Here is a 26705-nt window from a genome sequence, read left to right as displayed (position 1 = left end):
GCATGACTAAAGAGATGACTTGCTGTCATCCCTTATAAAATTAACTGGCCCACCTTAAAAAAAATAAAGTACTGTTAGGAAGGAAGGAAAAGCTCTTCTGTGAATGTATTCATATCTACTTGATTGGTGATGGTGTTGGCATGGAGACCCAGCATGAAAAGGGAATAGAAAGGGGAGTCTAGCACTGTTGGGCACGGTAGAGTCCTCAGTTATTTCCCTTTATGATAGTTCTAATAATACAACGCAAACAAATCATACTCACTGGGCATCAACAGGGTAGCCATGCATGCCTTTAAATCAGTTGAGTGCCAAGGGTCTCTGTCTTTGAGGTAAATAGGTGACATCACCAGACCCATTCACCAGAGAAGAGAGAGTGTCTCTGAGTGAGGGTGTCAATATCTTAAGCTGTGATTTCCATGATGGTTCAAGTGGTTGGTCCTTCTGTCCCAGAGCCACCACTGACCAGCTCTATGACCTTGAGTATGTCACTTGCCCTTTGGGATCTTTGCTTCTTCACCTTTAAATGAAAAAAATGTTCTTAAGGTTCTAAGATCCACAATTTGTACAAAAAACATGAAAGGGCATCTTGGTGACTTCAAGCATCCATCCCTGGACAGCCGTGACATTGTCCAGTCCCAGGGATACAGCCCCTGCTGTGGAGCCTGGGGTTCCTCAAGCCCATAGGAGTTCTAATATTGTGCATCTAAAACTCGCCAGGCAGAACCCCGGAGCTGGGACACTGGGGGATAGCCAGGCACTTGTGACGGCTCTGTGCCTTCTTGTCACAAGTGCGAAGACAAGTCTCCACTGCCCTGAGGTCAAAGCAAGTCACATGACCATGTGGGCAGAACAAAGGCCTGCAGCTGCTCCATATAAGGAGTGGTGCTCCTGTGGAGAAACAAAAGCCACTGCCCTGAAACAATAAAGTTAGTGGCAAAGGGCAAGACTAGGTGATGCCCCCTGACTTTGCCAGTGGCCCGGCTACTCCGTGCTGCAGGTGCATCACCGTGCGCCAGCCCACAGGCATCAGGATGGGAGTGAACAGAGACTCCTGATGCTTATTGCTTGTCTGCTGTAAGCTCACCACCAGATTTAACAGCCCACAGATGCTCCCATTTGTGTCTGTGCATGTTCAGACACAAATGCACCCAGAAGTGGTCCAAATGCATCAGAGGGTTTCCCTGAAGTTCAAAATGCAGTCAGCCAAGTAGTTAGGAATGTCTTCTCTCCTACTAAGTTGCTTGCTTATAAGGGAGAGTAGGAGAAAGAGAAGCATGACCTATGTGGCTCTATAATATACAAATACAGCTGTCCAGCTGTTTTGCTCCCGAGTCGTAAAGAAAAAGGAGGGAGAATGACATTGGCTAGGGTCCACCATGTGCGCTGTACCATGCTGCTGTCTTCCGCACAAACGCTCCTTTAATCCTCCCACCTCTGTAATCCTCCTCTTGTTAAAAAATGAGTAACCAAGGCCTAGAAAGTGCCTACTCCGAGGGAACAAATTGCTTATGTCATCTTTCAACTAATATATGCTTAAATACCTCGGGTTCCACCAAACCAAGAAATATTTGTTGGCACCTTTGTAAATGAAAAGTGCAGAACAGAGACAGAAAGGGACAGATAAGCATGGATCTCACCTACTAAAGTCTGACATCTTGTAAGACTCAAACTGGGAAACATTGCCCAGTAATGAAAGGTACCAGCAGATTTCTAAGTGAACATGATGACTAAAGCTCTGAGAGGCTAAATGACTTGTCCCCTGATGAAGGCATTACTTCCTCCACTTCACAGATAAGAAAACAGACATAGAGAAATGAAGCAACTTGCCCTGGACACACAGCTCATGAGTGACAGAGCTGGGGTTTAACCCTAGGCCATGGGCCTCCAGAGTGAGCAGCAGGGAGGGGCCCTATTTCTTTTAAGGTGACTAGAATGAATGATTTTAGAAGGGCCGGGGGGCACAATATGAGATCAGTTTTTTCAGCCTTTATTCTAGACACGGCTCTAGAAACAACTTCCCGATTCCCATAAGCTTCCAGAGAACCCAGAGTGACCCAGGGGAAGTAGGCATGGGGACCAAGGCCATGCTTGCTCTCAGGACACCATCAACAAACCTCAAGTCCAAGGCCAGGATGGACAGGCATTCTTGGACAGGCTTCATATCCCAGTCCCTGAGTGACTAGGCTCTGCCCTCATCCCCACCCCAAGGAGAAGGGCTGCCAGGCCAGACACTGGCCATGGCTCGAGCCTGGGCCCCACTCTGGCCCTTTGCTCTTGTCTGAGCAGCTAAACTGCATGAAAGCACAGGAGCCCGGGGCATCCGCAGGCCCGGCCAGCTCTCTCTGCTGCCCTCATTCGTCTGCGGTTCCGGAAGCCTCTGAATAGCACTCATGATAATTACAGAATCCCCACACATATTGATGAGAAACAGCTACATAAATAGCACAACTTGGTATTTACAAAGTGCCAGTTTCTGTAAATATAGAATGTCGGCAATTACTGCCAAGCAGCTCGCCCACCTTCTGGAGCCAGCATTTGTCTTGTTTCCGCCTTCCAGGGGATGCTTCCTGTCACCTCTGTCTGTGCCAGTCTCATGGCCTCAACAGATACAACTCCGTGAAGCAACCAGACAATCTGAAACCACGAGCAGAGATCCCTGATCCATTTCAGAGTGTGGGGACTACTTTTTTACATTCAAGGGACATTTTGACCATCCCTCTACCATCTGTGCAAAGTTCCCTGACCCCCTTTATAATAAGTCAGGCTTCTCAGTGGGTGTGTGGTCCTCAGATGGGAAACCATGGATCATCTGTTGATCTAGAGCAGCATTTCCCAAATGTTTCCTTGGGACACTACACAAAGATTGTCCTAGGTATTATGTGGGAAATCGATTCTTTAATCGAGTGTTTTGACAAATGCTAAATTATTGCCTAAATTCAGGGTTCCTCACAAACTTTAAATATGCTAATTTGGACCATGACTTTCCATATGGGAAGTATAATAGCAGGGTTTTCAAAACTGACCACAAAACTCTCTTTTTCATGAGTATTCTACAGGCGTTTGCAAAGCATCCTACTTTGAATACCAATGGCTATCCAGCCTCAGCGCTCATAGATTTCGGCTCAGCTCTCAAAGGAATCGTATTGTATCAGTTAGCTTTTGCTGTATGACAAATGATGCTATATTTTAGTAGCTTAAACCAACAACCATTTGTTTTGGTTCATGGTTCTGTTGCTTGGCAACATGTGTTGGACTCAACTGGGTGGTTCTTCTAGTCTAAGCTGGGCTTCCCCATGTGTCTGTCGTTAGCTGTTAGCAGCAAGGCAGTTGACTTACTGCCAGCTGGGGCGATGAGAGCAATTGGGCCACATGCTCTGTCATTCCTATTAGTCCAACCAGGTTTATTCTCATGGCAGCTGCACAGGGTCCTGGGGATCAGTCGGAAGCTGCACCAGGCTCACCACTGACACAGCATCACAATTGCCACCTTGTGTTCAAAGCAGTTCACAAGGGCAGCTCCCATGAATCCTAAGCCAAGAAGAAATGGAGACTTCCAAATTTCTTGGGTCTTCAGAGAAGCGAATTGCTTAGGAGAACAAGGCTGGGTAACCACTGAAGCTGTATTTACATAACAAAGTAAAAGTTTGGGATGTAGGCTGCATGTTTATTTGGGGTGCCCGGGGCAGGGACAGTGCAGGGGCTGCTGGTGAAGATTGCACAGGACTTAAAGCACTTGCAGTCCACTTCTCCATACCTGCCTGGGGATGAGTCTAAACTTCTCTCTCCCAGTAAAATAGTCTCTCAGGTGACAAAGCCCGCAGAGATGACCAGGAACATACCTGCCATCACCCACAGTGCAGTTAGGTTGTTTAGCCTGCTGCAGCTGGGGAGAGCATGCCTAGTGCAGCGCTGGGGGTGTGTCTGGAAGGGGAAGGTTTGCCTTCGGCTGTGTGACTGAGGACGGATGGACTGGATGCTGAGGGACAGTGGGTACAGTTTGATGAGTGGATGTCTCCATACTGCCTGTACAGCGTCAGCATTGCTGTGGTTGTCATTGGTAAAGAGGCAACAGTCGTCTTCCAATAGGTAGGATGGTGGTTGGTTTGGGGTAGGGCTTCACTTTGGTCAATGACCTGTTACACACATTGCTCAGGATCTCTTGGCTTGTGGAAAATGTCAGAGTCCTGTTGGGAACACTGGGATTTGGTCACCACAGGCAGATTTTTATTTATCCCAGGCCAGCATGGGGGTCAGTCAGTGAAAGACTTGACCATGAGCTGCCATTAGTCAGCTGCCATGCTGGCCCTGGGCTCCCATAAGCTTTTTAGACTCATGGCAACCTCAAGAATGGACCCTAAAATAGTTGAGCTGGCAGATGGCAGCCTTGACCCTCCCCTGGTATTTCCACGGACTAAGGGAAACACTACCTAGGTGGGCACTACTCAGAGGTGCCCTTGCTATGTCAGCTCTGAAGGTAGCACATGAGTCAGAAGAGTACTCCTGGACACACACCCCCCCCACTGCCAACACTGACACCAGCACACAGCTGCCTGCCCCTGCTGCTCTCATAGGCTTCTGGGGACATTTATGGAAAATCATCCAGGGAGCACTTCGAGAGGCCACCACCAGCTGCATAGTGCCTCCGGATGAATGACAAAAAGCCAGAGACAAAATAGCACCCCTTCCTGGGCAGAGCAGCTCCAACAGGGCATTGGGCTTTGTCACATTGTGGAGGCTGGGAGCTCATACTTACCCACTGAAAGGCTTGTGCACAGCCCTGTAGCTCTTCCCAGCAGCCTCTGCGTCTTTGGAAGAAAGTTTTCACTATCTGGAGCAGAGTGAAGAGTGCAGCCATTACTCTGCTCAGTTCAATAATGTACCTGAAATCATTGTTCCTAGTTTATAGGACTTACTAAAGATGACTCCTTAGCCTACATCAGTCAGTCGACAAATACTAGGTAGTTGATCCTCTTTGTTCACAGATTCTGTATTTGAAAATTTGCCTACTTGCTAAAATGTGTTTGTAACCCAAAAATCAATATTCCTGCTCCACACACGTGTTCCCAGCTGAGAGGGCCAGTGAGGCAGTCCTCTGCCTCCTTGTGTCAGCTCTGAAACTGTCAGCAAGCAGCCTTTTCACAGTCTACTTAGTGGCAACATTTGTGCATTTTTTGCTCTGTGTTGGTGGTTTTGCTGTTTAAATTGCCTCCAAGCACAATGCTGACATGCTGTCTAGTGTTCCTGAGCACATGAAGGCTGTGATGTGCCTTACAGAGAAAATACACGTTGAATAAGCCTCCTTCAGGCTGGAGTTACAGTGCTGTTGGCTCTGAGTTCAATTGTTAATGAATCAACAGTATGCTAAGAAAGGTGTCTATATACACAATAAGATTATGTATAGAAGATTTGTTGTTACTAAAGACTCTTAGAAACCAAATCCCATATTTCCTTTAGGAGAAATGACAGAGCACCCACTAATTCAGTGTTTGTGGAACATGTTGTGGAACAGAGTTATGGAACACGTTAGAGAACACAGTTATGGACCACCATTAATAGAACAGGTTATGGGACACAGTTATGGGACACAGTTAATGAAACACATTGTGGAACACAATTATTGAGCATGTTATGGAACAGTTATGGAAGACAGTTATGGAACACGTCATAGAACACATTATGAACACATTATGGAACACACTATGGAATACGTTATGGAACACAGTTGTGGAACACAGCTGCCGTGCATGATGAGAACTCTCTTGTGTTTGCAGCAGAGATGTGTGGACCATCATTTTACTGTAGCAGGGTCGGTAATTTTAGGCCACCCCTGCCCATCATCTTGAGACACAGGACTCACAACCTCAGGGGTGTGGGCTCCAGCATCAGGAGATCTGTGTTCGACTCCCACCTCTACCAGGGTCAGCACTGCAACTGTGTATCTGTTATGCGGCCTTCCTGAGCTGAGTTTTCCCTCTTTGATAAGATAATGGTACCTACTACATCAGGAGGTTGGTGGGAGAAGTTAATAAAAACAAATGTGTCTAAAACAGCCATTTTCAACCAGTGTGCTGCAAGAATTTTTAAAACATGCAATACTTGACTTTTCGTCAGGAGCACTGACCTCTTTTCCCTTAGATTGTCACATTTTAAAAAATGACAACAGCCAACACAACAATAACTATCCAGTGAGAATGAATTAAAATTATACCTATTTTTTTTATCAGATCTGCAAAAAAATTTATTTTTTAATGGGCCACAGATTTTAGTAATTGGTTTGTGTGCCATAAGATAAAAAGGCTGAAAATCGCTGATCTAGAACACTGCACGGTGCTGGAGTTCACAGGGTCTAGATGAGTGCTGGCTGTCCATAGAGAGCTGACACTGGTCTTTCTCAGCAAGGAGCAGAGAGTAGGAGCCAATCGGAAGTTTAAGAATTTTGATACCAACACATATTCAATAGCCAAACATTTAGTACATTTGGGATTATCTGTGTTAATTCCCCTCTCCATTAATGCAACATTGAGAGTTCATTTGCACTGTAAATTTTGAAACTGGGTCTCTTTTTAGTTAATACAGGCTAGCTTCCTGCAGGAATGTCTTAATGGTGTGGTATTTTCATAAAAATCAGACCTTCTATACAAGGAGGGCCTTTCTTTTTCTTTGTTCCTCAGCCTTAGTCATCTTTCCATGGCATCCTTACAGACAGCACCTGGGAGATGGGCCACTCCACAGGGTGACGTGTGCTCTGCACAACTGTTTGCCCTTCCTTGGTGAAGTTAAAAGCACCTGTCTAGGTTTCTGATTTCTCATCCGACTCTGTGTCTCTTCATTCTGCTTCTCAACCTTTTTATAGCCTTTCTCTTTTTGAGTAGTATTTTCAAGAAAATCTTTTTTTCTTATTTTTCTACTTTAATGTCAAGAATTGTATTAGCCAAACACACACACACAAAAAAATCCCAAATTCCCCAACTGTGTTTGTTCCAAAGACTTCCCAAATTGTTCCTTGACTTTTTACTTCTCTGCATGCCTGTGTCCTCCTGGCTTAGTGTTCAGTCCTTACCAGAGAATCCATTCCAGCCTTACTTGTCTCTCCCATCAATGTCCCTTCCCCAACTTATCCCCTTTGTACTTCTTTACTCAGTGGAACATTCCCAAGACTAGTGAAATTTTCAAATTACAATAATTTGTATATTTATAAATTATCTCTATATAACAAATCTATAAGAAATAGTGCCATAGGAAGAAAAGGGTTAAAGACTTAATAGGACATCATAAATGAGGAAATTCACATAGTCAATAAACATATGAAAAGTTGCTTTACTCAGTCATCAGGGAAATGCAAAAAAGATGTGGAGCAACTGGAATGCTCACCTGCTGCTGGGGTGGGGGGGCCGTGCAGGGGTCATCAAACTTTTTATAAAAACCGCCCACTTTTGCAGTGCTGGTAGACCTGGTCCCTACCGCCCACTAGTGGGCGTTCCAGCTTTCATGATGGGCCAATCGCGGCGCTGTTTGGTTGCACGGCAGGGACCAGGTTGACCAGCACTGCAAAAGTGGGCGGTTTTTATAAAAAGTTTGACGACCTATTGCCTCTGTGACCCAGCAAGTCCATTCCTGTGTAGCAACAGAAATGCACACATCAGAAATTATGTGTGAATTATGTATGTACCAAATGTATTAGAATGTCTGCAGAAGCACTGTTTGTAATAGCCGAACACTGAAAACTACTCAAATGCCCATCAGTAACGGAAGATGTAAATAGATCACACTAGTGTCACACAACAGAGTATTACACAGCAATGGAAATGATCTATAGTGACCTACAACTACACATAACAGTGTGATTGAATCTCACAAGCATAGCACAGAGCCAAATACAGAAGAGTGAGGACTGTATGATTCCACTTATAACAACGTACAGGAGCCGGGATAATGCTTAGCCTTAAGCATTAATGACTATGAGGCAGCGCAAGGGGGCTTCTTGGGTGCTGGTCATGTTCTGTTGTTTCTTGATCTGGTTACTGATTCCATAGGTATATATAGTGTATGAAGAGGTAACAAGCTGTTCAATTATAACATGTCCATTCCAACAAGAAAGGAAAACTAAAATCAGAATCCCTGAGTTTCTGATGAAGGACAACTCCAGCCGTATCTGTCCTGCCCAGCTCTGGGGAGTAGCCCAGAGGGAAAACCCAGACTTCATTTCAGCCGGATGCAGGGGCTCTTGACACCAAAGGTCTGAGAGCTTTCTGGGTCTGCTGCTAGCTCTTTTCCTCTATGAGGTCCAGTTGCCAGGGGTGTGGATGTTGTTAGCCTCATGGCATGATCACGCAGTTAGCCCAGACCTTGATGCCAGCCTGCCTGTCGTTCCACTCAGAACAGTGCAGCCCAGACCTTGATGCCAGCCTGCCTGTCGTTCCACTCAGAACGGTGCAGACGCAGTAAGCACCATAGACATGTTTGCAATCATCTGCTCCATTTTACAGAGGAAGAAACTAAGGCTCTGAGAGGTCACTCAGGGAACATGTTCAGCATTGAGCTAGAATTGGAACCAGGGTCTCTCAGATTCCAGAACCCGCCTTCTAATGGCAGGGCCTTCCTACCAGGAAGCAGAGGTCAGAGGACTCAGTTGATGCTTCAGGTGAAGGTACTATTCTGGTACACCCTGAACAGCCCAGAAGCAACCTCTAGCCCTCTACTAGGGGTCCCCAAACTTTTTACACAGGGGGCCAGTTCACTGTCCCTCAGACCATTGGGGGGCCGCCACATACAGTGCTCCTCTCACTGACCACCAGTGAAAGAGGTGCCCCTTTCCAGAAGTGCGGCAGGAGCTGTATAAATGGTTTCAGGTGGCCACATGCGGCCCGCGGGCTGTAGTTTGGGGATGCCTGCAATTGTCTCTGCCTGAGCACTCAATTTAAATGCAAACTAATTCTTTAATCTGCCTTGAAAATGCAAAAGCTATTCCTTTACACAAATATGAAACCAGAAGGCTCTCAAAAGCTGGTAACACCAACTCCTCCACATCGTACATTGGACAAAGCCAGTGCCAAAGTGAGGAACAAACACCACATGTGTTACATGTGGGTGGTTAATATTGCATGAAGACTAGTGAAGCGGATTTCCTGACATTCTGCTTTTACCTTAGTGCCGTGAAGGTGGTTGAGTTTTCATTTGATTCGCTTTATTTCCAAAATTATTTTCAGAAATGCTAAAGGAGGCTGAAAGGAAAAAATAAAACACTTCCAATTGTCTTTCCCTTTGTAAGGTAGTCCTAACTTTTTCGTTACAGTCACCAAAGATCAATGTCAAGTGTTATAAGAGAAAACCTACTCAAATAACAATGGCACTTTAAATACATTTGAAATGTATACATTTTGAAGTAATTTTTAAAACACAGGTAACTTAGTACTAATATTCTCCCTATCCCCTGCTCCTGATTCTTGTGTGAGAACCCTGCCAAACTGAGGTAAGAACATGAGATGGTGAAGTCTTGAAGGCCAACTGCTTTAGAAACCCCCATTAAAGCAGCGTGTTACTCTATGCTCTCTTTAAAGTGAACAGATTTTTTTCAACCTTCCAGTAAAATGTACCTTTTAGGCAAACGCCATGAAGGAAACTTTTCAGACAGAAAAGAATGGCTGCGTTGAAGGCTTAATGATCGTAATAACCATGATGATGGCAGTGCACTGAGGAGACATCTCCAGAAGATATTGGAGCTTCCTAATCCTCCTCTATCCTCCATCCCAGAGCAAAACCCCCTCCCAGCCTTCTTTCTTTCTCTGCCCTTTCTCTAGTCGAGTTAAATCACAAGTATCATTGTTTATTTTATGTTATCCCTGGGTTAGGATAAATCCTGAAGGAAGATGATTTGGAGGTCTAATCCTAGGATGTGGAACACCCCCCCCCCCCCATCCACCTGGAATCACACACTTCTCACATCTCAGTATTAGCATTAGGATGCATAATTTCATTTCTTCATTCCTTATCAAAGTCATTTCTAGAGAACTTGGTTATTATTTCCAAAATATCCCCATTAAAATATAAAAATATCACCAAAGAGTTAAGAATTTTAGCACCATTTAAATAAAGGGGCATTTGGGAAGGACATGCTTACCAACTGGGACTTTAGCAAGCAGGCCTGTGGATGGGAACTGTGTGCAGCTGGTCTATCCTAGTCCTTCCTGTCCCATATTCTCCTTGTTTGCAAGTCTTCAGCTGTAATGAACTCATTAACATGCATTGTGATGCTCCTAGTACATGCATGCTAACAGGCCTGTCTTGGAGAGAAGAGGGGAACAGTGGACAGGAAGAGGAAAAAGCGTCCACTCCTGCCTTCTAAGAATTTACACTCTGGCATGGATCCAAGCCAGTGGCAATTCCAAATGAAAATCCAAGGGATCCTACCTGGCAAACATTATCAAATCAACCAACTGAGGAGTCCTGCAGCCAGACCAGAAGGTGGAGTCAGAGGGGAGAAATGCAGGGGGACAGCGTAAGAGGCAACACCCAGAGGGAGTCTCAAGATGGCTGTGGTGTCGGCGTGTGGCGTGCTCCTGGAGTCATAGCCGCTTAGGGCGCTGAGACAGGAGGATTGCTTGAGCCCAGGAGTTCTGGGCTATAGTGCTCTATGCCGACTGGTGTCCGCACTAAGTTTGGCATCAATTTGGTGACCTCCCAGGAGAAGGGGGACCACTAGGTTGCCTAAGGAAGGGTGATCTGGACCAGGTTAGAAACAGAAGAGGTCAAAACTCCCGTGCTGCTCCCTACTGTTATTTAGGGCAGCAGCGTTGCCAGATGGACCTGATTACCCACAGGGGACAGAAAGAAAGGGAGCAGGCACACGTGCAGGCTGTTCTGAATGGAGCAAACTGCCCACGTGCAATGAATGCCCACTAGGAACTTACACTCTGAGCTCGGATCAGCTTCCTTGCAGGAGACGGTAAGGGGAATGAGCAGGGAAGAGAAGTGTGGGGGAAGCATGTATGGATGCTCCTCCTAGCACCAGATCCAAGAATTAAGGGAAAATAAGGCTATGTGGCTATATTTCTAATTAAAACAAAACAAGACCTAGTAGAAGAGAGACCACATGGGGTGTGAAAACAAAGCAGCTCATTTGTTATGGTTTGGATACTTCCTGGGGCTCAAAGTGGTGAAAGAAAGCAGGAAATATATATGAGAACTATCAGAAGTGGCTCGTAACTCAAGGTGCTTCCAGTGTAGGTGGGAAAACAGTATGTAATTGCATAAAATTTGTGAACTCTGTAAGAGCAGATGTGAGTTAGTGAGCAGTTGAGAAAACAGGGTGGACCAATGCAGCTCTGGAAGAAAAAGCCTTCTCGGTTTCCATATGGGTAACAACAGGCAGATCTGAACGCTCGGTTCCCGCCATCAGAGACACTCCCGCTGGAGTCAGCTGGCCCCGCTCCACACTTGTACAGAGCTGCTCCCCTCTCTGCAGATTGTGTTTAATTAAGACCAGATAAAAGGGCTTCTTTTTTCTGATTCTTGCTTCCATGTGGAGTTGAAAGGAATCAGACATTTAGGTCAGCTACACTCCCCGGCCCTGAGAAGGGAGTGATGTTATTAGCAGGTCCCTCTGAGACGGGGCTGGAGGTGCAGAGGTCTGCGCCCTGCTGCTTGGCCATCCCCCCTCTCTTCCCCCAGGGAATTCACGAGGCCATCTGCTCCCCACTGGGGGAGACCTCACAGTTTTTCTGCAATGACGGGACAAAATGCAGTTACCAGTTGAGAGGCATGTCCCTGTCCAGGTTCATGGAGGAGACAAAGAACTGTTTAAGATGTGTTCTCACTCTTACTGATACAGTGATTCATTAGCAGGATGCTTGCATTTCCCTGGAAAGTAAGCATCAGTCCTTAAAACTCATGAAACAAGTAACTGTCCTGAGACTTCCTTCCCCTCCCCCCTACCCAATACGTGGCCAGGAGAAGAATTTTGTGGCTGGTAAGGAATCCTTATCCATACCCTCCTTGCACCCCTGAGCTTGGGCCGGAACCCAGAGCCCAGATGATCAGAGCTGAGGAAAGACTTTTGTGTGTGTGTGACTGCCAGAAACCAGGTCACATTCCCTTGATAACCACGATATCAAACCCTTTCATCCCCACCCCCACCCCAGCCCAGTCTCTGGGATCTTTAGCACTAAATTATAAACCAGATCTCATCAATGTATAAGAGCAGAACTGCTTCACAGAGGTTGCCTGGAAGGACCGAAGCCCTGCTCTCCCCACCCTTCGCTCCTGTGTCCTGTCCGACTCCCGTGCCCACCCGACAAGGCAGCTCCAGGAACAGGGAGACCTGGAGAGCGTAGTTTGACAACCGCTGCCTTCATTTTCAGGGATGGTAGACTAGCGATTTTTAAGGTCTTTTCTAACTGGAATGTTCTCTGATCCTCTGTGGCATAGTCACACAGCACTCCCAAGCCATCTGCCCATGGAGTGAATCCAGGCCTTGCCTTCCAACCCCGGTCACTCTGCTGGCCCTCCTTTCTCTGCACTTGGAGCTGACCATCCTGCAGTTGCAGAGCCTGGTACCATCTGCCTTGCTGAATCTACCACCAGGTCTCCTGGCTCCAGGCTACTCAAAAGTGTGGTCCATGGATCCCCGGTATGGGCAGCTCCTGGGCACGGGATACAATGCAGAATCTCTGGCCCAACCCCAAATTTAGAGAATCAGAATCTGCATTTTCAGAAAGATCCCTTGGAAACACGTATTTACATTACATGTGAGAAGTGAGCTCACTCAGCAATATCACCTTTGCATCTCTGCTTCCCACTAACCATGGGCTCTTGCTTAGACCTCTGCTGGGACAGTGCTGTGGCAACTGCAGAAATGTCTTGATTTCTGAGTGCCAGCCACACTCCAGAGTCAGAGTCCTCCGTGGGACCAGGCTAAGGCTGGCGTCCCCCAGATTCTGTCCTAACCACCACTATGGTGCATCCACTATGCCCCTATGGTGTGCTCCACGCCTCTGACCTTCTTCCATTTCTTCAGACATCTGTTCTCTGTCTTTGGAAGGTTAACTACGGCACATCCCTGTGTTCTCAGCTGAGAGGACATCGCCCCTCTGTAGCCTCCTCTGATCCAGGTTAGGTCATATCCCCATCTATGTGAGCACATAGCACCCTGTACCTTCCTCTGGTGGCTGTTATCACAGTGTGTATTGTACTTCTCTTCATGGGTTTGATCAACAACTCTCTCTACTAGTCCTTAATGTCCACCCCCAGGGCCGAACTCAGTGCCTGTCACATCACAGATGCCCCAGGGGCATTGCAGAGAAATTGCCTGATACCTCCAGTGGGGAGCAGGTGGCTTGTGAACACATCGGCATGGGAGGGGATGGCGAAGCAGCAGCCATTCAGCTGAGTGAAAGATGCCTGGGACAAAGGACTGGATGCTGTATGATTCCAGTTACATCACATTTATAGAAAAAGCAAATGAAAGAGGCAGGAAGCAGCAGGGGCAGGAATAAGGAAGAGCCTCAACTAGACATGGGGGACTTTGTGGGGCGACGGGCATGTTCTAAAACTGGACTGAGGCGGTGACGGCACTCTTGTATAAGGTTTCCAACTTCAAACTGTACAGTTACAGTGGGTGAATTTCATGGTATGTAAATGACCCCTCAGTAAAACTTCAAACACTGAATGAGATGAGAGGAGATGAACCAGGATCTCCCAGGTGACTCCATCAACAGAGCTGCCCTCATAGCTCCCTGTCTCCTCCTTCCAGGAAGAGATTGCCTGCTCAGCAGCAGCTGGGCGAATGACCAGGCCAAAAACAACCCTCCCCTCCCCCTCGCCCTGAGCTGAGCTCAGATGCAGCTGCTGAAGCGGCAGTTCCTTTGATGGTGTCCCAGAGACAGGGCGGGAGAAGATTCACGATGTCTAATAACCCTCCACCCTGGTGCAGCTTCCTGCTGTAATGAGACAGGTTTCCTTTGGGCACAGCTCAGAAATCAAGACATTTTTGCAGTTGCTACTGCAGAGTTTAGCAAAATAAACCAGGTATTGGGAACTGTGGTATAGACAAGGATTACCCACCCACCCCCCATATCATCAAAAATGTCCAGCAGTATTAGTTATATTAAAATTCTTCTAGGCCCTGGCCGGTTGGCTCAGTGATAGAGCGTCAGCCTGGCGTGCAGGAGTCCCGGGTTCGATTCCCGGACAGGGCACACAGGAGAAGCGCCCATCTGCTTCTCCACCCCTCCCCCTCTCCTTCTTCTCTGTCTCTCTCTTCCCCTCCCGCAGCCAAGGCTCCATTGGAGCAAAGTTGGCCCGGGCACTGGGGATGGCTGCATGGCCTCTGCCTCAGGCGCTAGAGTGGCTCTGGTCTCAACAAAGCGATGCCCCGGATGGGCAGAGCATCGCCCCCTGGTGGGCATGCCTGGTGGATCCCGGTCAGGTGCATGTGGGAATCTGTCTGACTGCCTCCCTGTTTCCAGCTTCAGAAAAATACAAAAAAAATTCTTCTGACTGCATTCTTTTCTCCTCTGAACTTACCCGGCTTTCTCTGAATTTACACAGTTTTCTCAGTTACTGTGCAGATTAGTTCAAGCCCAGGACAAGAAAGAATGTGGACCTAGCATGAGAGATGGGCCGACAGACCTGACAGACGCTCAGCCCCTCCCAGCATCTATCCTCACTCGCTGGTGCCCATCCTTACCTGGCGTTGCATATTTAGAACCGGTGTTTTGTTACAAGGAGCATGTTCATCACAAATTAGAAACCTTGGCCTCCAATGGAAGTTCTTTGTTTCCACACACTCTAACACCCTATAAATGATGGCCTTAGAAAAATCCACTATTAATTAGAAGTTTTCTTTAGCACTAGTTTTTAAAAATTTTAGCAAGGAGATGTTACATGAGATCTGACTTTAAAGTAAATAGGCAAATGTACAGGCTAGAGGAGGCTAATCTCAGTAACAAACGGACCCCGTGTTCGTTTTCTATTGCTGTGTAATAAATTACCACAAACTTAAAAGCTTAAAACAATACGCATTTCCTTTTAGGTCGGATGGCAGACATAGTAGGCTGGATTCTCTCTCATGTCTCACAAGGCCAAAATCTAGCTGTTAGCTATGACAGGAATAACCCCAAGGCACATGCCTCTGCCTTTCAGCTCTTTCAGCAAGAGGAGCACAACTCCTCTTAGGGGCTCACCTGACTAGGTTACATCCACCAAAAATGATCTCCCTGTCTTAAAGTCAGCTGCTTGCAGACATTGATTGTACTTGCAAAGTTCATTCTCAGTAGCAACTGGATTAGTTTTTAAATAAATGCAAGAAGGTCTATATGTACATCAGACAGCATCTTAGATTTCTGTCTGCCACAGACATAATAAAGGATTATGCATCATGGCACAAACATAATGAAGGATTATTTCTTCCTCACACAACCTTCTGAGATAGTTTCGGGTCAGGGCAGTGGGCTATATCTTTTCCATAGAGTCGGTCAAAGGCGTAGATTTATGGAGTCTCTGCTCTTTTCAACATGTGGCTTCCAAGATCTTTCTGAGCATTGTCAGCAAACAGCAGAAAAGGTAAAACATGGAGGAGCATGATATGAGGTCTTTTCAAGCCAGACATGAGAGTGGTACCCATCACTCTGCCTGCCCACTTTTGATTGGCTAGAGCTCAGTCACTGATGACTAGGGAAGCTGGCAGATGGTATCCTTAGCTGGTAGCCACTGCCAGGTGACATCTTTACACCAGAAAAGAACCAGTTTCAGTGAATCAGATTGAATCCATCCAAATGAATATTATCCTCTGGGATTTAAAGTTGACATACAGAAGAAATATACTCACAGAAATTAGGGGATATTTTACCGCTTCATATGCATTTTGAAATATCCCCTAATTTTTGTGAGCAGTATGTATATATCTCAATTCTGAAAGATACCATTTTCCAAAATATCAACATGTACATTTCTCATAACTTCATTGCTCACTGTATTTACTAGATTCAACCTCAAAAGCTCTGACTCTTGAAAAATAATGTCTACTCTCAACTGATAAAAAAAAGTGAAAAGTGAATGAATAAATTTATTTCAAAAAATATGATGCAGGACACACAGATATGACTTCCAAATATGTTTTTGAAAAAAAAATTTGTATGAGAAAAACTATATAACCTCCTAAGATGACTACTTTGAATTGTGACAATCATTAGAAAATCAAAGTTCTAGATACATTCTTCACAATCACACCTAATCATTGTCCTTTTCAGAGAAGAGTGGGTTTGGGAAAAATATAAATAACAGTTCTTAACTGCCAACACAGTGTTTACTAAATTCGGCCTTGACAAATTTTTGAAAGTTATTTCACCATGCTAGTCTAGATGGAACCCAAAAATTATAGCAATTTTCTTTTTTATCCCACTCTTAACTTTTCTACTTCATGTATTTCCTTTGGTTCTTTAAAATACAGCAGCTAACAAAAAACTTAGAGGAAAAAATTTGTTCAAATGAACAACTAGAAATTGAAAAGAAGAAATCTACCTTCTTGACTTACAGATAGTAACAAAATCACAATTACAGGACAATGGGGTTTGGTGTGTGTGTGTGTGTGTGTGCACACGTGTGTGTGTATGTGCACATATGTACATGTGCAAGGAAAATAGAAAATGCATTCTACCTTTGATTTTGAACTTAAAGACTAACAGCATGACGTCAAACGAAAATAGTGGCTTTTTTACTAATGTATTTTCCTTTTGTCTTTCCACAAAAAGATTTAATGCTGGCCTTCTATCTGGGGCTGGCTAGACCCTTGTATTGTACCTGCATAGAAAGGTAATTGCTAAGTCTGGTTTATAGAGGAAGTGCCTTCAAAGTGGTGACCAATTAAGAAACTGTATTTTAAAAAAAATTTTTAAAGGCAGTAATTAAGAGCAAATCAGGGCCCTAGGCGGCTGGCTCAGTGGATAGAGAGAATCAGCCGCCTGGTGTACAGACGTCCCGGGTTTGATTTCTGGTCAGGCCACACATGAGAAGTGACCATCTGCTTCTTTCTCCCTCCCCTTCCCCCTACCCCTTCTCTCCCTCTTCCCCTCTCAGAGCCAGTGGCTCAACTGGTCCAAGCATCAGCCCTGGGTGCTGAGTTTAGCTCAGTTGATTTGAGCATTGGCCCCAGACGGAGGTTGCCAGGTGGATCCCGGTCTGGGCACATGCTGGAGTCTATCTCCCCTCCTCTCACCTAAAAAAAGAAAAGAGTGCCTGACCAGGCGGTGGCACAGTGGATAGAGCATCGGACTCGGATGCGGAAGGACCCAAGTTCGAGACCCCAAGGTTGCAAGCTTGAGCACAGGCTCATCTGGCTTGAGCAAAAAGCTCACCAGCTTGGACCCAAGGTCACTGGCTCAAGCAAGGAGTTACTCAGTCTGCTGAAGGCCCGCGGTCATGGCACATATGAGAAAGCAATCAATGAACAACTAAGGTGTCGCAATGAAAAACTGATGATTGATGCTTCTCATCTCTCTCCCTTCCTGTCTGTCTGTCCCTATCTATCCCTCTATCTGACTCTCTCTCTGTCCCTGTAAAAATAAACACATAAATAAATAAATAATTAAAAAAAAAAAAGAGCAAATGAGGATAGAGGTGAGAGTATTAAGCAGATTTGGTCCCAGTTGAAAGTGAAGTACGAAAATGCATGGGGGTGGGGGGAACCCAGCACGAATGCCACAGGCTCTGCATCGTCAGAGTCGTGTTCACTGCAGAAAACAGGACACTCAGCCAATACTGGCTTAAACTCATAGGTGCTTATTGTTCTGGAGGGAAAGAAGAATCCAGAGGAGTCAGTCTGAGGGACAGTGCAGTGCCCTCGCGGTTTTATTAATGTGCCAAGCCCCTGGTTGGCAAAGCTGCTCTCTGGTCTTCATGGTTTCAAGATGGAGGCTCTACTTAGGGAAAGGATTGTTGGACTCGGATGTTAGGTGGAGTAAACTGGGAAGACTGGAGATAGTGATCAGGGTGGAAGACAGGAATTTGAGATTGAAGAAGGGACCGTAGGTATTGCTCTGTTGCATGGTTATTGAGGTGAATGTCTGAAGTAGGATGGAAGACAACATCCTCAGAGGGAAAGCACTCAAGAAGCTAAGTCAGGGTGTTGAGAAGATGATCTATATGTATAATGAAATCTCCAAAAATGTGAAAGAAGTGGTGTTATTTTAAAATCCATTCTCACTCCTGCTTCCCCATGCCACATCCGTATGACCTCCCATTGACCTCTTGACGGGTGTAGAAAAATAAATTCCTCGGTGGAGCTGCTGTAACACGCATTAGTCTCCTGGTTTTCTTCTATGCCACGTCATCCCAGCGTCGCTGGAGACCACATACCGCCCTGGACTGGAGGGCCGGTGAGCCGTGGCCTGGGGATGCTCTGCTCCAGGGCTCGGGAACCTATGGCTCGCCAGCCAGATGTGGCTCTTTGGATGGCTGCATCTGGCTCACAGACAAATCTTTAATAAAAAAAAAATAATAATGTTAAAAACATAAAACATTCTCGGCCCTGGCTGGTTGGCTCAGCGGTAGAGCGTCGGCCTAGCGTGCGGAGGACCCGGGTTCGATTCCCAGCCAGGGCACACAGGAGAAGCGCACATTTGCTTCTCCACCCCTCCGCCGCGCCTTCCTCTCTGTCTCTCTCTTCCCCTCCCGCAGCCAAGGCTCCATTGGAGCAAAGATGGCCCGGGCGCTGGGGATGGCTCTGTGGCCTCTGCCCCAGGCGCTAGAGTGGCTCTGGTCGCAACATGGTGACGCCCAGGATGGGCAGAGCATCGCCCCCTGGTGGGCAGAGCGTCGCCCCTGGTGGGCGTGCCGGGTGAATCCCGGTCAGGCGCATGCAGGAGTCTGTCTGACTGTCTCTCCCTGTTTCCAGCTTCAGAAAAATGCAAAAAAATAAAAAAAAATAAAATAAAAAAAAAAAAAAACATAAAACATTCTCATGTATTACAATCCATTCATTTCCTACCGCTCATGTTCATGGTTGCGGGTGGCTGAAGCCAATCACAGCTGTCCTCCGGGACAACACCAAATTTTTATTGGATCATGCCTAACGTACACGGGTCGTTGTATGGCTCTCACAGAATTACATTTTAAAATGTGTGGCATTCATGGCTGTCTCAGCCAGAAAGGTTCCGACCCCTGGTCTGCCCCTTTGACTCCAGGACCAGAGCTCTGCCCAAAGGCGGCTCTGCAGCCGATCACCCGCGTGGGGCCAGACGCTCCACTCTCCTCCTGCCGCGTGCTGGGGGCGAGTCTAAGAGGCTGCTTTATTAACCTCTCCTCCTGCCCTCAGCCGCCTGATCCATGCTGGGGGCTCAAAATATATGAAATCTCTCAAAAGCCCAAACATTAAAAAAAAATAAAAACAAAAAAACCAAAAGTTGATTTTGCTGACTGTGCAAGAAGATACTCACTTCTTTGCTGCTGACTCTTTTTTTTTTTTTTTGTGACGGGGGCGGGGGACAAATAGGATTAGACAGACAGGAAGGGAGAGAGATGAGAAGCATCAATTCTTCATTGCAGCACTTTAGTTGTCTCATATGTGCCTTGACTGAGGAGCTACAGCAGACCGGGTGACCCCTTGCTCAAGCCAAGGACCTCGGGGTTTCGAACCTGGATCCTCTGCGTCTCAGTCTGACACTTTATCCACCGTACCACCGCCTGGTCAGGCTAAAAAAAAAAAAAACAGTGGTTAGATGCCACGAAGTAGGTGGCAATGCCACATGCGTGTTGTTAGGCCCGAGAGCCTCTTCCATCCCTGTCAAGGGGAGTGCTAACCTTTCCTCCTTCCACACAACACTGCTGCTGGCCCTCTCAATAGCCTGGAAACTGGTGTCCGTTGTTAGCCTCTCACCTAAAACTTTTTGACTTTCTTCAAGATATACCTTCAGGGAAACTTTTTTTCTCTTTGAATTCTCATTGGTAGTATGTTCCTGGAAATAGTACTTTCCCCATTAAAAAAACAAAAACAGTCGAGGCTTCCTTCCCCTTCTCGGGCTCCTGCCAAGTAGAAAGGTGAGCCAGTCCCGCTCAGCCTGGGACCCCCTCAGCGGAGGAGGAAACAGACGCCGCTGCTCTCAGGGCCACAGCGCTGCCTGGCGGCCAGCTCTCCTCGGTGTCTGTGATGTGACACTCACGCCTGCCTCTCCACCTGAGAAGAGACCATCACACGCGTTCTACTAATCTGGATTCATTAACAATGTGGACACCGCATGTTCAGGTCTGTGGAGTGTAGCCACTCCTCACTGCGGCCATCTCCTTAGACGTCGAGGACGACAGAGGAGAGATTCCTGCCCCTCCCAGCTGTGATATTTCGTTCTGTTATCGTTTCTTCACTGTGTACTAACTAGCTGGATCTCTGGGCCCCAGCAAAAAGGCAGAACATAATTTTATTATGAAGCAGTATCCGATTTCAGCCGATGCCATTCACTTTTTGACTTTCAGGTTAGACATTTCAAAAGATCTTGTTTTCTTCTTTCTGCCTCCTCTTGCAGTTCCCTACTTGGGTTTTCTTCTGCTGCTTCCACAGTCCCTAGCCTGTCATTCTCACTGACATGGAGGCTCCGTCCCCAGCCACCTGGAGTGTCAGTTCCTATGAGCAAGAATGGACAGGATTAGGCGATAGCCTACGCATGTGCTGTTGGCTTCATGAGAGGAAAGGAAGGAGTACGTACCTACCAGGGTCCACAGATCTACAGCTAGCAGAAATTCGTCACATGCAGCATAGTGGGCAGAGGCCAAGGAGTACAATTCTCAAAGCTAATAAAGGCCTCAGACTAGCCTTTCCCTTCCTCCCTCCCTTCCTCCCTCCCTTCTTCTTCCTTTCTTTTAACGTCTAGAGAGTTCTGCCAAATCAGAAGCAATTTACAGCAAACGGGCAGCCTGTGTGCACCTGTGTGTGTGAGGAATGGAGGGAGTGGCTGGTGTTGAGAGAACACTTAAAAGCTATGGGAGATGCCATGTAGATTACAGTCCTGGTGAGAGGGACACTCAGCTCAGGAAACATGAGCTCTTGCCCATCAGTGGGTAGAACAGCAGCCACCTTTGTAACGCAGCTGTGCAAACTTCAAGAGGCTGGAGTCTGGGCGGCAATAATCTTTACTTCTCCCTCCGCCCCCCCCCAGACTGTCTTTGCTATTGTGGGTTCTCAGTAGATATTTAATAACAGAATGATGGCTGGGGTGCATAAAACTAATGCTGATAAAATCATGAACTTGCAGTGGTGCCCATCACATCAGCTGGCTGGAATGGTGACCCCAACCCTTTCAAATGGTGTCATGAAACTGAAGCTGACACCCCAGGCTGAGGGCACGAATGTATGCATCAGACGCACAGGCTGCCTTAGAATGTTGCCAGGTCTGCACGCCATGCAAATACTCAAGCCTGGAATACAAAAGGGAGGGCGCGCATTCAGCGAGCAGACGTGCCTGTGCATCTTTCGGTGATGTTGTGGATGATCTGAGAACGGCTGAAGGCAGGTAGTGCTGGCCAGTAGGCAGAGTGTGGGAAAAGGAAGAGGATGATTTGGAAAAATCAGAAAGTGAAGTTAATATGGTAAAGGCAAAGTAAGAGGTATAAGTCTAACCACGACAGTGTGCTCTAAGGAGAAGTAACCCAGGGAGGGAGTCGGGCGTTCCCTATGAGTGCCCAGCATGGCGGCCACCAGCCGCCGTTTCTGGACACATGACAGGTGGAGAGTCCAAACTGAGATGTGCCATAAATGCAGAACCCACACCAGCTCGCAGACACTGAGCAGGAAACAGGAGCATGTGACAGGGCACGTTCTTGGTTTGATACTGGTTACGTGGTGAAGTGGTAGGATATGGATATAGTCAGCTGAACGAGACAAATTAAAAATAATTTCACCTGTCTTTTTTTACTTTTTTGAACTAAAAATTTTACTTCAAGAGTAGAAAATGGTGCCTGATCTGTGGTGGCACAGTGGATAAAGCGTCGACCTGGGAACACTGAGGTCTCCGGTTCAAAACCCTGCACTTGTCTGGTCAAGGCACATATGAGAGTTGATGCTTCCTGCTCCTCCCCCCTTTCTCTCTCTCTCTCTTTCCCCCTCCCTCCTCTCTAAAATGAATAAATAAAATAAATAAATAAATAAAATTTTAAAAAAATAGTAGAAGATGGTGAATTGTATATGTAGTTCATATTATATTTCTCCTTGGCAGCCGGTTCTAGCAGTGCTTTTAGCAAAGCTTTTGGGGAGAGAAGAGAAAGGCTGGAGGAGAGAGGCCGGGTGGGAGTAGAAATCAAGCTGGGCTTAGAGTCCGCTCCTGGCTGTAGGTCCTGGGCCAAGTTGCACAATCTCAGAGAGTCCCGGGTTCCTCGTCTACAAAACGGTGCTTGCTAATGGTGTCTGTTTCCTGGGGTTGTTGTTAAATCTAAGCAGGAGACCACTAGAGCCTCTAATGGGATATCTTGCATGTAGCAGGAGGTCCTCAAATAGAAGTTTATTATTCTCTTACTCTGCCTCAGCCAGAGTAACAAGGGCTACAGAGGCAGCAGGGCAGAGCTGAAATACAATTAAGTGAATTCTGAATGTGTATCTCAAATTTCTGAATGCCCTGGCTTGCTTGCAGGGGACTGAGCAAGTGAAAAGAGGAATAGAAAGTTCAATGGAGGTTCCAAATGCAGGGGAGAAGGGACTGCGCCCCACCGGAGATGGCCAAGCCATCGCACAGTTTGAAGGGAGGATGGGATTGCGGCAAAGAAGGGGTCCTGAGAGTGAGCAGGAGGGGCATAGAAGGGCCCTGTCCTGTGTGGCTGAATGCTGCTCTCAGGTGTGCTTGGATAAAGCAGATCCCTTCATTCCTATTAGGTAGAGGTGTTTGATTTTTAAATTTTGGGCAGTTTTGGGAAGCCAACTTTGAGTTAGCCACAGCTCAGCACCTACAGCATTGATACGTTCCCAAGTAGATTGTAGCATCCCCTAAAAAAAGGCAGTGAACCCCATACTCATTGTTCAGTGCAGAGTCACAAGGAGAACCCATGCTCTTGCTACTTAGAAATAAGCCATCTGCTAAAGAGATACCAACTAACAGTGAATGTGCCGTGATCCTGGGGAGGCTCGCTGGCAGCAAAAGCAAATTATTTTGGAGATCCCTGGCCAAGAAACACTGATGGATGAGGAATTGTCATCAAGTTCCAATCTATTGGATCCATAGTTCAAGAATAGCCATATTTCTGAACAACTAAGGTATCACAACAAAGAACTGATGCTTCTCATCTCTCTACCTTCCTGTTTGTCTGTCCCTATCTGTCCCTCTGTCTCTCTCTTTGTCTCTGTAAAAAAAAAAAAAAAAGGCAATATATTTTCGTCCATTAGTTAGTCTCAACTATGAGAAACTTATAACAGTAGACAATCACCTAATTACCCAAGCGGTATTCTAAAAATCACTATATAGAAAGATTTCACTAGACCTGCCCCTACTGCAGTGGCACCTGGGACCTGCCCCATCCTCCCTGTACCCTCCTCCAGTGCCCCTTCAGTGGGCCTCAGTGTGTCATTTACAAAATGAAGGTCATTAGCGCATGAAAGGACATCATTATGCCAGTTCTTTTATTTTATGCCTGGAAAAAGAAGGACCCTCCACTTGCCTGTACATAACTGGTGGGGGATGCGAATTGCTCCGAGCTGTTAAGGACCCTTCTCCTCTGTATGGCAAATAGGCCACACCAAGGCTTCATCAGCCCAAGCGGAGTAAATGCCAACAGCCACAAGGGCACACCAGGGACATTAAAGGTTGCCTGTTGCTCATATCCTTCACTCTGTGCCTTCGGCATAAAGAAAATCCAAAAATAAAACTCCTCACTTACTGGCAAAGTATTCTAGTGGGGAAATTGGTCACGGTGTTAATAACCAGTTTGTCTGATTAGATTGTCCTCTTCTTCACCCCTATCACCCAAATTGGTCTAGAATTCCAAGTCGGCTGAATAATTTCACTGTTGAGTTAAGCCACTTAATAAGTGTGGGTTTTCTTCCGGCAAATCCTGAATAATTATGTTTCCTTGAGAAGGAGGCATTGATTTTAGCTGGAGTGTAAAATGTTACTGTAGTATCCAGTCAGTGTGTTAAAAATAAGAAAAGACAAAATCTGGAAGCTCAACTCAGATGTAACTCACTTCAGCAACAAGTTCGTGACACCTGGTTGGGACACGTCTCTCCAAGAGATCAGGTTCATGCAAGTCCTCAGGGCAGCATTTTCTCTCCTAATGCATAGATGGGGCTTTGCTACATCCTTACTGACATCTCAACACCAATACTTAGGAAAAAGGAAGTTTAATTAGAAAACAGCATCAGGCAAATCATTTGGTTGAAGGATGGCTTACAGAAGCTGAATATTCCCTACACTTCTTAAAACCTTTTTTTTTTTTAAATAGTCTTTACTTCATTCCTGGTAACCTAAGAGGTAGGGCCTTCTCCACAGTCTGACCATCCATTGGGCCACTGCCAACAAGATTCCCAGGCAATCTGGGCTTGTCCGAAGCCCAGAACTTTGGGAGGCTGCGGGCAGTATATGCTCCTCGAGCACAGCATCCTTCCTCTCCGGGCTCAGAATCCCCAAGTGGGTTTTTACATTGTTATGTTGGCTCCTCGTCCCAGTTCTGGTGCTCTGGGCTGGGAGACCAGCCCAGAACCTTTGCAGCTGAGATATCCCCCCAGAGCCTCAGCCACTGCCCCTGGGAGCAGGGCCAGCCCCTTGTTGCATCTCCTCCCTTCCTACCAGTCTCATTGTGGCTTCTGTAAATCCTTGGTTATAAGACTTCTGTTCAGCTAGTCCTCAGTTCGTTAGTCAGGTTGATCATTTTATTTATTAGATGTAACTCCAGTTTGGTCCTGTGAGGAGGTGAAAGTAACTTCCACCACCATCTTGGATCGTCCAATTTCCATTTTTCTTAAAGATGGGTTTCCTCTAAGAAAAAAGTTAGATCTAAATTGAATGTTTCAAAATATAATCTTATTGTTGAAATTTTTTTAATGAAAGTTGCATTCTTATTTTTAAGACTTTATTCATTTTAGAGAGGCGTGAGAGAGAAGTGGGGGGAGGAGAAGGAAGCATCAATTCCCATATGTGCTTTGATCAGGCAAGCCCAGGGTTTCAAACTGGTGGCCTCAGGATTCCAGGTCGATGCTTTATCCACTGTGCCACCACAGGCCAGGCTGTTGATATTTTTTAAATTCTTAGCAATAGTATCCCCCCTTTGAGTGAAGTCATAAGCAGAATAAATGTGTGTGTGCATGTCTGTGTGTTTATACATATGACTGTATAACTAGGAAAATAGAGTTGTTTTGGTGAACATGACTAGGTAGGGGATAGAGGCAAAAGGGAGGATGGGCCTTCCCGTGCTTACCACCCCCTCATTCTTGGGCCCTTAAAGAAACATAGACTCTCTGGGTCACTTTTTGAGAAATGTGGACCTGCTTATTTTTTTTTCTTTCTTTTTTTTTTTTTCTTTACAGAGACAGAGAGAGAGAGTCAGAGAGAGTCAGAGAGAGGGATATACAGGGACAGACAGACAGGAACGGAGAGATGAGAAGCATCAGTCATTAGTTTTTCGTTGCGACACCTTAGTTGTTCATTGATTGCTTTCTCATATGTGCCTTGACCGTAGGCCTTCAGCAGACTGAGTAACCCCTTGCTTGAGCCAGTGGCCTTGGACTCAAGCTGGGGAGCTTTTGCTCAAACCAGATGAGCCCGCGCTCAAGCTGGTGACCTCGGGGTCTCGAACCTGGGTCTTCCGCATCCCAGTCCAACGCTCTATCTACTGCGCCACCACCTGGTCAGGCGGACCTGCTTATTTTTTAATCACTTTTATTGAGGTATAATTTGCATACCAAAAAGTCGCTATTTTAAATTATTTTGAAATAATTTTAGACATACTGAAAGGTGAAAAAATAGTACAAACAATTCTCGTATACATGTCACCTAGCTTCCTGTAATGTTGACATCTTACATAACGACAATACAATGATCAGAACCAGGAAATTAACACTGCTACAATACTATTAACCAAACTGTGGAACTTATTCAAATTTCACCAGTTTTCCCACTAATCTGTTTTTATAATCCAACCCAGGTACCCACATTGAGTTTAGTTGTATTTCTCTTCAGTTCCGGTCCCTGACAGATCCTTGGTCTTTGTTTTTCATGACCTTCATCATTATGAAGAATCCAGGCCAGTGTGGGTGGGTTTGCGTTCTGTTTTCTCATGATTTGACTAAGGTTGCACATGTTCAGCAAGAAGACCACAGCGACCTTGTGCTCTCTTTTCAGCAAGTTATTTCAGGAGGATGCAATGTTGATATGTCTTGTAACTGGTGATATTAACCTCAGTCACTTAACATAATGCTTTTGAGATCCATCCATGTTGTTGTATATGTTGTATATACAGGAGTTTATTCCTTTTTATTGCCTAGTATAATTTCATTATATAGGTATATCACTTTTTGCTTATTTATTCACCAGTTGATAGATGTCTGGGTTGTTTCCAGTTTGGGGTTATTATGAATGAAGCTTCTATGAACATTCATGTACAAGAGTTAGTGTCTACAAGTGTTTTCATTTCTCTTGAGTAAATACTTGAGAGTGGCACATATTATATGTTGAATTATATTAGAAACTACCCAACCTTCTTCCAGCATGGCTATACCTTTTACATTCCCACCAGCAATGCATGAG

The 26705-nt window shown here is 46.0% G+C and overlaps 1 protein-coding gene and 1 non-coding gene across 3 annotated transcripts in view; one reads left to right on the top strand and one right to left on the bottom strand.

The window, feature by feature from the left end:
• The window catches only part of SLC24A3 (solute carrier family 24 member 3), a 641322-nt gene that overhangs the window by 448178 nt on the left and 166439 nt on the right, over positions 1-26705 (top strand). The gene's annotated exons all lie outside the window — the stretch shown is intronic.
• On the bottom strand, positions 19694-19813 carry LOC136407433 (U6atac minor spliceosomal RNA). Its single transcript, XR_010751967.1, has one exon. It is a non-coding gene; the product is annotated as a U6atac minor spliceosomal RNA (small nuclear RNA).

This window comes from Saccopteryx leptura, chromosome 5 (genome assembly GCF_036850995.1).
Source record: "Saccopteryx leptura isolate mSacLep1 chromosome 5, mSacLep1_pri_phased_curated, whole genome shotgun sequence".
NCBI classification, from domain to species: domain Eukaryota; kingdom Metazoa; phylum Chordata; class Mammalia; order Chiroptera; family Emballonuridae; genus Saccopteryx; species Saccopteryx leptura.
This window is presented reverse-complemented; position numbering and strand designations above follow the sequence as displayed.